Genomic DNA, 12,198 nt, shown 5'->3' with positions numbered 1-12,198 from the left:
ATGTGGTTGAAAAGATTAGGAGAAATACACTGAGGTGGTTTGGACATGTGGAGAGGATGGAGAATGAAAGACTGACTAAGAGGGTGTATGTAGGTGAGGTGGAGGGAGGGAGAGGGAGGGGTAGACCGAGGATGAGGTGGAGGGATGGAGTTGAGAGGTATATGAGGGAGGGGGGGGTGAGTTGGGGGGAGGGGAGTCAAATGGTGGGTGACAGAGTGACTTGGAGGCGTTTTGTCTGCGGCCACCCTTTGCGGGATTAGGGCGTCGGGCTATAGATAGATAGATAGATAGACTTCCTGTCACCCCCCCTCCCCCACCCCCACTCCCACCCCCTAGCACGCAGTATCTTTACCTCCACAGCCTTGAATATTTTGCGTATTTTTTACGCTTTATGGAGCATTTTTTAATCCTTTAAGTCCGGGTCGGGTCTTAAGACGGGTTCTCTTGATGGATACCGGGTCGGGACTTGAGTAAAAGAGCCTCAGGCAACGGGTGGCATCGTACGATACCCCCCACCTTCCACGTTGCACTCATAGTGGTCTGGGCTCTGATGTCATATGTAAACAAACCTGCTGGTACAAATGTACCAAGTTTTGGGGTGGATCTTTTTTTTTTTTTTTTTTTTTTTTTTTTTTTTGTTGCTCAAATAATTACCTAAAAATGACTCATAAATCATAAAATAATTTTCTACAAACAAATATATGCCTAAAATCCTTCAAAAATATGCTATAATAACAGTACATGTGGCCGATTTTTTTTTCACGTCTGCAACACGCAGAGTTTAGGCAGCACGATTGTGTGTATCATAGAGTTAGAGGGAAGTCTTCATTTTTCGCCCTCAGCACAGTCTTCAGATGAGATGGCAGAACTGGACAGCAATTTGGAGAACTCTGAAGTGACTAGTAGACTTGGTGAAGAGAGGGGAGTGCATGACATCATCGATTTTGAAGGATTTTCGGCCAGTGATACACAAACTCCATCAACCTCTGGGGTATCAGTGAGTAGTGTTGGCGTGAAACGTAAGTTATCGCCAGGTTTGGAGTACGATAGTGATGATCAGGAGAGTGGTAGTGACAGTGATGGATTTATTCCCGTGAGTGACGAGAGTGATGATGATTCAGACCTAAGTGATGATAATGATGATGATGATCCCAGGGTGTGTGACCCTCCCCGTAGCCCTGGTGGTATTGGTAGTGCTGGTGGATCTGGGTTTATCTGGGCAAATGGTGATAGTTTCATACCAAATTGCTATAGATTTGATGCAACTCACAGTGGAGTGACAAGGGCTGCTGGTGTAGACAAAAACAGTTCTGAAATGGAGTATTTTCTCCTTTTTTTTGATGGTGAAATTCTTGATTATTTGGTACAAGAAACCAATAGATACTATCAGTTCATGAAGGACAAACATCCTTTTTCTCCACACAATAAAATGAAACGTTGGTATGATACCAGTGTACCTGAAATGTACACATTTCTTGCACTCACTCTTCTGATGCCACAAGTAAAGAAGCAAAATGTTCGTGACTACTGGAACCGAGATCCACTGATTTATACCCCAATATTTCCCAAGTACATGCCCAGGGACAGGTACCAGCTACTCATGCGATTTATTCATTTCACAGACAACAACCATCCCAGTACTGATGACCGCCTTTGGAAGGTTCGTCCAGTAATAGAAAAGATAAGGGAGCGTATTCACTCCTTCTTTGCACCCTATCAGAAACTTGTTATTGATGAAAGTCTCATTCTGTTCCGTGGCAGACTTATATTCAAGCAATACATTCCCTCCAAAAGACACAGATTTGGAATAAATTTTTTTGTTATTTGTGACTGCCTAACTGGCATAATGTTAGACATTATAGTGTACACTGGCACTGATATTGATGTACCTGCAAGAGATCCCCTAGGATTTTCTGGCTTTGTGGTAAAAAAATTGATGGCACCATTTCTGAACAAGGGACATGTTTTGTATACTGATAATTGGTATACTTACCCAGCCCTGTGTAGTTTCCTTCATGATCATAACACTTGTAGTTGTGGGACAGTCCGGAAGAACAGGAAATATCTTCCAAAGTTTGGAGGACGTAGTGCTCGAGGAACCTGTGAGCTCTACAGAAGTGATCCTTTGCTGTGTGTCACATGGACAGATAAACGGGAGGTTTGTATGCTGAGCACCTTCCATCGTGGCAACTTGATTCCATCAGGAAAAGTGGACTATAGAACAAAAGAACCAGTCCTCAAACCGGACGTAGTAACTGATTACAGAAAAAATATGAGACTTGTTGACAAGTCGGATGCCCAAATAGGTACTGTGGAGTGTATCAGACGTACCGTAAAATGGTACAAGAAGTTTTTTTTTCATATGGTTGATTTGTCAATGCTGAATGCCTACCATATGTACAAGGCAGAAACCCAAAAGAAGAAGTCACTGAGGCACTTTGTTCTGGAAGTGGTGAGACAACTGCTCACCAAGTATGGCACACTGAACAAAGTCCGTCCTGGACGCCACTCTGAACTAGCTGCTGACAGACTTATAGCATCGGGATTCGCCAATAGGCACTATCTACAAAAGCTGCCTCCAACACATAACCGAAAGACTGGACAGCGATCATGTCATGTCTGCCTTCATTCTGTGAGAAAGCTGTGGAAGAACAACCGAGTGAGCACATGGTGTAAAGAATGTGGTGTCGCACTATGTTTTGAGTGTTGGCGTGACTACCACACACTTGCAAAGTTCTAGCCAAAAAGAAGTAATGGATAACAAAAAGAAAAGTTTTGTTGAATGGGAGGAAATAAGTCCTGTTCTGATTAGTGGAAGCACAGGTAAAAGTTCAGAAGCTGAAATTAGTTTTTTGAATATGGAAACAAGTTCTGTTTTGAAAATAACTGTACACAGAAGCAAGAAATAAGTTTTTCTAATAAGAAAAGAATGTTCTGTTCAAACTATAAGAACAAGAAGAAAAGTTTTGTTGAATGAGAGGAAATAAGTTCTGTTCTAATTACTGGTAGCATAAGTAAAGTTCAGAAGTTGAAATTACAATTTTTTGAATATGGAAACAAGTTCTGTTTTGAAAATAATTGTACACAGAAGCAAGAAATAAGTTTTTCTAATAAGGAAAGAATGTTCTGTTCAAGCTATAAGTGAAAACACCAGATAGAAAAAAGTTGTTTGTTTACCTTCTGCGGCATCCTCATGGATTATCCATACTGCATTCATCAGCTGTACCTTCAGTAATGGGTAGGTACAATATATTTATTTTATTATTTTTATTGACATTTCATCATTATCCATCATCCCAAACACATAAATCATAAAAATATGACATGTCAAATTTCCTGAAACTTTTGCCTCCCGGGGCATGTCTGCGGATTCCGAATTGCCTCACAGAAGGGTTAATCATTACCTGTAATTTATTCGTGCTTCTGCATACAGATATGCACACCTCAATTATTTTAGCTGTCTTTATTCAAAACCCACTCAAAAGACATTTTATTTTCCCTAGCTAGATTTGACAGCTCGGAGGAGAGGTTAGGCAAAGGGAGGGGAGGGGAGGGGAGGGGAGGGGTATGGGGAGGGGAGAGGAGGGGAGGATAATTTTTATTATTTATAATATTTTTATGGGGGGGGGGGGGTCATGACCATTTTCCCTAGCTAGATTTGACAGCTCTGCAGGGAAGGAAGAGGGGAGGGGAGATTAGACAAGGGGAGAGGAGGGGAGGGGGAGGGAGGGGATAGGAGGTATGGGAAAAGGAGAGGGGAGGATAATTTTCACTATTTATCATATTTATTGGGGGGGGGGGTTGTCACTATTTTATTTTTTTCTAAGCCCATTACAATAGTTTATAACATCTATACACACCAAAAAAAATTGATTTTGGTGATTTTTGTACATATTTCTGTGAAGAAAATAGGTGCGAGTGGAGTATTTTCTTTCTCGCCAGGGCCGTGACGGGTAACTATTATCAACTTTGATGGGCCATACCTTGGTATCTATTGGGTCTAGGAGGGTGAGGTTTGCATTTTCAGATGTGTAATTCAAGTTCTATAAATCAGGCATAAAACTTTTAACCTTTGAGAAAGTCGAAAAATAGGCCTGTCTTTGCGTCCTGAGGGGTAGTCGAGGCTGGAGAATTGCGTACCCTAGGGGTTAACCCTTTAACTGCGGGCATTGTTTTGACCCGACTGCCCCCCCCCCCACGGGGGTTCCAGCCAAAATGTAAACAAACTTTAAACCTTTATAACTCTGCACAGCATAAATCTAGAGCGAAAAATAAGGTACCATTAGAAAGTACTAACCTTCGGCTTTGCGATGATGTAGGTTTCATGATTTCGTTGACTATCACTGGATGGGCAGTGCCATTAGAAGTGAGCGATCTAAAATCACTATTTTTCGCACACACACCATTACCAAATGCCAACCTCATTCTGATAATAATACTATAAACATGTATGAACACTGCACATACGATAAACACCCACTCTGTGTTCACTGAGGCAGGTAAAAAGGCACTGTAATTGCCCGCACTTCACTGCCACATCAGCGCTGTTGTCACTCACAAAGCTGGACAGATACTGATGCGTGTTTGGTCAGGGGTGGGGTGGGGGGCTAGGGGGGTGGGAGGTGGGAGGAGGTAGGTGGGGTTCGGCTGGAGTGAAAGAACTTAATAGCTACTCTCCCTTGAAACAATTGGCGCGCAGAAAAAACGCGCGGTATTAAAAATATTCACAAACATTCCAGAATGACACCCGCGGTTTGGTCCAGTTTTTGCAATGTCATTCTGGAATGACACCCGCGGTTAAGGGGTTAAGGTCTGAAAACTGGCTGTTTTGGGTAAAATGCCTGTAGTGAAAGAATTACCATGGTATAGATAGCCCAGTGTGGAGGGGTTGAGCAGAGAACTCTGCAACTAGATTATCATGGTGGGGATCCAACTGCCAGGTATGAAAAATGGATAAATCCACTATATAAAATGCTGCCACCAATGCTACAGGGCTGGGGGAGTGGGAGCCATTAGTGTAGACTTCCAGGTGTTCTGCACAGGTGGTAGATGCCAGCTCCTGTAAGATTTGGAGGACAAGATATCCATCCTGGGACTTGCTGAAGGACTCTGAGTTGAAGTGAAACCACGGTCAAGGGATCCCACCATAGAGAGAGAGAAGGTACTGATGCCGGTGGCTAGTGGTTGGAGGAACAATGTCCGGTACACTTGAAGGGCTCGGATCTACAAGCACTGTCTAGACTTAATGGACCAGATAGGGTTCAAAGGGTTAACCCACACTGTATCATAGAGAGCTAGTAATGGGTGGTGTGAGGGAGACTGGTGGATGGCTAGGAAATGTCTGCATTTGGTTGGGCAGCATCTTGGCAGTAGAACAGACTGGGAGCAGGTGGGAATCAGTGGCCTGGTAAGCTGAAGACATCGAATGAGGTCTGGCAGACGCACTAAGAGACTGGGCATCAGTAGTTGGGGCAGTGACATACAGACCTAAGTCATGCTGTGGGTCCTCGGAGACTGATGAATGTGCCTGGTGTTGTTGACGAGATGGTCACTGGGGGAGAGGCATCCTTCTCATTGCAGGATCACTGGCGTTGATCAAGACTTCAGACTGAGATGTCGGATCAGAGGAGACCCTCACTGTCTATGACCTGCTCAAGGCTGTCCTCCTGATCCTGACTGGCCAGTACATTGTACCTGTTCTTGGTGGTACAGGCATAGTTTGTCCCATCCTTTACATTGGAATCCCTGTGAGGCATGAGAGGCACTGATGAGGATGCGACCACAGAATGTCAAGGAGTATAGTGCAGTGCATGAGGTTTCTTGCTGATGTCCATCAAGGACACACTACCCCCATGTAGTGTGTCATGCATGCCATAAGCCTCCAAGTACACCAGGCACCCCCCTGTGGTCCCACCACACACAAAACACTCAGTTCTCCAAGAACAAGTCTGACCCTCTGCCTCATCTGATCTAAATGGATGGTAGCTGCTGCACACTGAACACCTGCTCTACTCCAACAGGACAGCCTCGTGTGATTAACCCATCACGTCTGGGTGGCACGTAAACATGATGACCTGGGGACATCTGGGTGGTATGTATATATGATCTAGTGTTTTATAGTATTATTGTTATTTCATTATTATTATGATTATAGTACAGGTAACTCGCACGGAACACGAGGGTTTCGTTCCTACCGTGCCGTGTTAGGTGCGAAATCGCGTATATTTAAACTACTCCGTATTTTGCTCCCTAGACCCCCCAAATGTGTTGTTTTGCTGTTATCTGTCACTAGAAAGCACTTTAAGTGGTTAGAAGGTTTATTTAATGTTATAACTCACAAATACAGTACTCCTGAGCAAAACCTCAACACACAAATACTGTACGTAAACACAAGGAAACATTCCGACGCCGATCATAGGTAATACATTAGGTTAACTGGTACCAGTGCTTTAACTTACAAGTACATACCAGAACAGTACATATTTAACTTAGAAATGCAGTACTGTGATATCGAATGATTTCAGTACATAATCTGTTAGGAATGGCTGGAAAAAAAAAAAAAATGTTATGAATACATTTTCACCTTTTTGATATATGTTTATGGTAGTTTCGAGTTATTTTTTACGTTATCGTTGTGCCCATGCTTGGAAAAGGGAGCGAAAGAGTTGAATTATCAGTCCTAAATGAAAAAACTGCAAATCCTCCAAGGCTAGCCTCTGCCACGGGAGAATAAAGTGGAGGGTCAGTCCAATTAGCAATAAGGAAGTTGTGTCACAACTTCCAGCTCCCACACCACGAGAATGGCTAAAAATAGAATCGTAATGCAGTTTCAGAACTAACAATAAGTCTAATTATTACGAATACAGATACAAAGCAGAAATAAATACGTTTACAGACAGGGAAATCGTATTTCTTCCGCCATAACATGTTCATCTTTCTCAATCATTTTACGTTCATCTAATTTTACCTTGTTATTTTCGCAATGTATATTGCTGTCTCATAAACAGGGTGGTTGTTTGTGTTTTGCAAGGGAGGAAAAAGGTTGTATTTTCTGTCTGGGTCGAGATAATGGGTGTAACTATGTGTGGTTAGGCATGGCCACGAGCGAAAAAATCGTACATCCACTCATCACGATAGCCGGTGGTGAACTGACAGATGATACATGAGACGGTGAAGTCAAGGTCATGTCCCAGATTTTCGTTCACTTCCCGAAAGTTTTCACAGTTTTCTACAAGTTGCAAACCATTACAGCAAACCTGAGCAAATAGGTAAAGATACCAAGACAAAAATGTATTTTTCTCTTATTATAAGTCTTTAACGAACAAACAAAAAAAGGCAATATTCCGACGCCGATCATGGGTAATCATATAAATCAGGTTAACTGGTTACAAGGCTTTATTTAATGCTTTAATTGCTTACAAGTACATACCAGAACAGTAAATATTTAACTTACAAATACAGTACTGTAGAAAAGCAGTACAGTAAGAGTTTAACGAACAAACAAAAAAGGCAATATTCCGACGCCGATCATGGGTAATCATATAATTCGGGTTATCTGGTTACAAGGCTTTATTTAATGATTTAACTTTATTTAAGTGCTTACAAGTACAGTACATACGAGAACAGTAAATATTTAACTTACAAATACTGAACAGCACTGTGGAAAAAACGAACAAATAAAAAAGGCAATATTCTGACGCCTATCAGGTAAACTGGTTATAAGACTTTATTTCTTGCTTTAACGTTATTTAATAGTACTTTAAGTTGCACATAAACTTACCAGAACAGTACAGTACTGTAAATATTTAACTTACAAATACTGTGCTACTGTACTCGGGAATGTCTCACTCACTGAATAATTTCCCGCCTAGATCGTCACGTAATCAAAACAAACCGTGCGCTGCGATGACGTTCGAGGATTTGATCTTTCAAAGGCCTCTCCTGCGTTAATTTGTAGTTTTCATAATGGTTTTTTAATCTTACGTTGTCTAATATGTATCCCAGCCCTTACCGTGTATAATTGCGAGCGCGTTCCGTGAGATCGTGTTCCGTGCGAGTTACCTGTATTACATTATTCCATCCATCATCCAATCCTTCGTTGCCCCATGAGGAGCGTAGGAGCCCGGGACTAGGCAAGTTGGTCCTGCCACTTAAGATGAGTGACCAGCCTCACTCATCCCTGAGTGGCATTAAGTAAGCAATAAACCCCAACCACCCCTTGGATATAAACCTTCACCGGCTCAATCTGATTGGAGTACCGTTATTACCCACTAAACCACCAGGCGCCAAAATTTGGTTATATGGTTACCACCCAGCATAGTAAATGGTTTCCTGGTGTACAGGAAACCATTTGGCTTGTCACTCAGTGTAGAGTCACCCACTGGCAGGAGGAGGAGGAAAGAATGAAGGAAAGAAAGACACAAGAGGGAGTGTATTACATTATAATATTATATTATACTATTACTGGTATATTATAGTTTTAGCTGAGAAATTATGGTTTAAATAATAGTGATTTTTAAGAAAAACACCTGCTGGTGGTTTGGGTGGTGAAAACAACCCCCGGACATGATGGGTTAAATTGATGGGAGTTATGGCAAGAGAGAACTGATGATACATATTCACTTACTGGGAATGACAACTGCCTGTATATTACCCAGGATGGTAGAGGTCCCCTGAACATCAGCCACACCCAATGCAAATTGTATCAAGATCCAGGATGCATCCAGCAGCATCAAGGAAATGTGGTCCATGGGCTGGTGCTTGCACACCAGGGCTGCGATGTCCAGGTACGATTCTTCCAAATCTGATGGACGGATCATTCCTTGAGTGGGCATGGCGGCAGGTCACCTTCCATTTGCCAAGGAGCATCATTGTCTGGTTAGGTCAAGGTTAGCTTGGGTGGTGTTATGATTATTATAATGGCTGCCTGTGTTATAGCTAGGTTAAAGTTTGGTTTGGATAGGTGGGATTAAATGTATGATGAGGGCCCCCTGTATTATGGATGGACAGGTTAATGTTAGGTTAGGTTAGATGGGGTCAGGTAAGGTTAGATGGGTTTAGATTAGATGAGGGTCAGATACCATTAAGGTCAGATATGGTTAGAAAAGCTTAGATGGGCTTAGAAATGGTTAGACAAGGTTAGATGGAATTTGGTAAGGTAAGATGGGGTTAGATTAGATGGGTTTTGATAAGGTTAGATGGGGTCAGATAAAGTTAGATGGTGTTAGATATGGTTTGATGAGGTTAGATAGGGCTAGATAAGGTTAGATGGGGTTAGATAAGGTTTGATAGGGGTTTGACAAAGTTGAGTTGGAGCAGGTCTGGTTAGCTTAAGACAGAAGCGTGGTGGTGAGCGGTGTGGTGTATCATGGCACTGAAGCTCCTCTACATTTTACAGCTTACCAGTGAGGTTAAAGAGGCTGGGATATGAAAAAAGTGCTCATAAAAGTTTAGTGGATTACATGTCAGACAATCAAGGTGCAAGTGTGTCTCAAACAGTAGTAACCAGAAGTTCAGTGGGTCGTGGAGGTCAGGGACGCAGATAAAGCACAGCCAACATCACACCAAAACAAAGAGGAGGTGCTACAAATGTGCAACAAACCACACCACATCACAGGACTAGTACAGTTACATAAATGAGTATATAACACACAGAAAAGTGTCAGCAAGAGGACACTACAAAAAAATGCATAAAAAGAGAGGTGTTAAAGACATAAGGAAATTCAGTTTCCCAAACAGGGCAACTGATCAGTGGAATGCACTACTGAATGAAATAGTGTGTGCCAAAACAATTAGTAAATTTAAGGATATGTATGATAAAAGTGACCTAATACATGGGACAGTACGAGCTTGACTCATTCCTGTTAAGATACAATTAGGTAAGCGCGTGCGCACACACACACACACACACACACACACACACACACACACACAGACTCAACCTGCCCCTACACCCACACTCCACATCCCTCTGTACCTGGCACGCACTCCCCTTCCCCTTTGTTAAACCTACACATATATTTGCAGTCAAAAATTCCTTTACACATTTGAGGTTCTTAATTGAAGCTAGATTCCAACCCGCCTGAAATAGAGAATTAGACTTTCAGAATTACAATGCTATATACAGGGTTGTCTACATATACCACACCTCAGCTCTCGTGTGGTGTAGGGACGGCTGCAATGGGAGGCGCTGAAAATTTGATTGGTTTGTGGAATTAACATACTTGTTTTACTCTAATCTGGACTAAAATTGCCATCTCTCCATCTTTAATGTTAAGCTGTTGTGGCAATGGATTAATGCAAGTGCTCGTGGGCCCTTTGGGCCCCTTGCACTTGCTTGTGCAGAGGGCTCTCGCGTTTATGCGCTGTTCAAGTACAGTAATCCTGCATATTTCGCGGTAGTTACGTTCTTGTAACCCCCGCGAAAAGTCAATTCCGCGAATACTCTATTAACAATTGAAAACTTGCACTTGTGTCCACCATGCTGCCCATCACACAGTCCATGTCCATACTGATTGCGAGACAATTCGCCGTCAGACAATTCCCCGTCAAAACATGGACGATTCCCCTTCAGAACAATTCGCACCCTGGACGATTCCCCGCCATTCTATAAATATACTAATCAATACTTTCATCAATATACTTATTATTAATTAATCAATACTTTAATAACTATATTTCAGGGGGATCCAGCAAAGTCTATGTTCAGTAGCGTAGGTTCTGGATATTATTTATTAGTTGCACCTTTAGTCAATAATTAACTTGTTTCTTCCACGCTGTAGTCGCCTTTGAATTATATTCTAGCGTCACCCACAGCTATCTTCATTAATGAAGGCGAATTGTTTTGTGTTTGTTGTGACTGCGAATTGTCCCGAAACCTCCATACTCATCCCGAAATACCTTCTTACAAGATTGAAAGCACATACTCCATTATGAAGGAAAAACGTAAACACCGTACTGTAATACACAATTATCTACACATTTATTAACAAAACCGTACAAAATAAAAAGATGCATTAACTGGTGATAGCAAACACTCGCACGGTCGTTTCTTAGCTTGTCCAGTAACACAATTTTCTCTGCTAAGGTCATAACTTGATCGTTTTGTCACTTTGGAGTTCTTACTAATTGTATTATTAGCCTTTGGTGAGGCTGGCTTACGTCCTGGGGCCATGTGGAAAGCAAGTGGGAGGCAAGAGGCTCATATCATAGTGTGGTTACAACCATAACAGCCACTTAAGGCAGTCAGGCGTGGACTGAAGAATGCGAGGCAGAGAGCAGTGTTGCCATATCCAAACAACGAAATTATGCTAGGGCAATGAAAAAATTATGCTAGATTGAGCATATTTGTTCCAAGTAAAAATGAATTATGCTAACTTGAAGCTAAATGATAAAATTCTATACATATTCGTGCAACATATTAATTATATATTGTTTACTATGAAAATATTAAAATGAACCTACATACAGTAAGAGGATAAATATCGGTATCTACCCATACTGCTTTTTCCCACGAAACTTACGTTTTTCTGATGGATTTTGATGTGATTCGTTCGATTTTGAGCATCATTTCCGTCGGAAATAACCAGATTTTGAGATATGACCCCCCCCCATCCCCCTGAAATAATGAGGGATCTTTGGGGAATCGGGGGTTATAGGGAGGGGGGAAACACAGAAAATGGTCATTTCCGACTGAAATGAAGCTGAAAATCGAATGAATCATACCAAAATCCATCGGAAAAACCTAGGTTTCATGGGTAAAGTACAAAGCTCAAACTTATCCTAACCTAACCGAACCAAACCGAACCTAACCTAACCTAACCTAACCTAATCCAACCTAACCTAATCCAACCCAACCAAGCCCAAACTGAAAGTAACCAACTATTCAAACATCTTCTTACCTTATTCGTCTCTCTCTCTCTCTCTCTCTCTCTCTCTCTCTCTGATTTGTAGCTTTTATAAAATTATTCTAAAAATATTCCATTCCATTCTAAATTATGCTAGAATGATTCTAAAACTTCTAATATGCTAAAAAATATTCCAGACTCGAAAATTTGATCAAAATTATGCTAAAAGAATAAAATTATGCTAGATATGGTAACACTGGCAGAGGGGCCACGGGAAAGGGACAGAGGGTGGCGTGAGTTTACCGCGCTACAATTGGAAGCTGCGGGAATTTCAATTTTTTTTTTTTCTGTA

This window comes from Coenobita brevimanus, chromosome 76 (assembly GCF_032717465.1).
Source record: "Coenobita brevimanus isolate Jiangsu-jjx chromosome 76, ASM3271746v2, whole genome shotgun sequence".
Classification (NCBI taxonomy): Eukaryota; Metazoa; Arthropoda; class Malacostraca; order Decapoda; family Coenobitidae; genus Coenobita; species Coenobita brevimanus.
Note: the sequence above shows the minus strand (reverse complement) of the source record.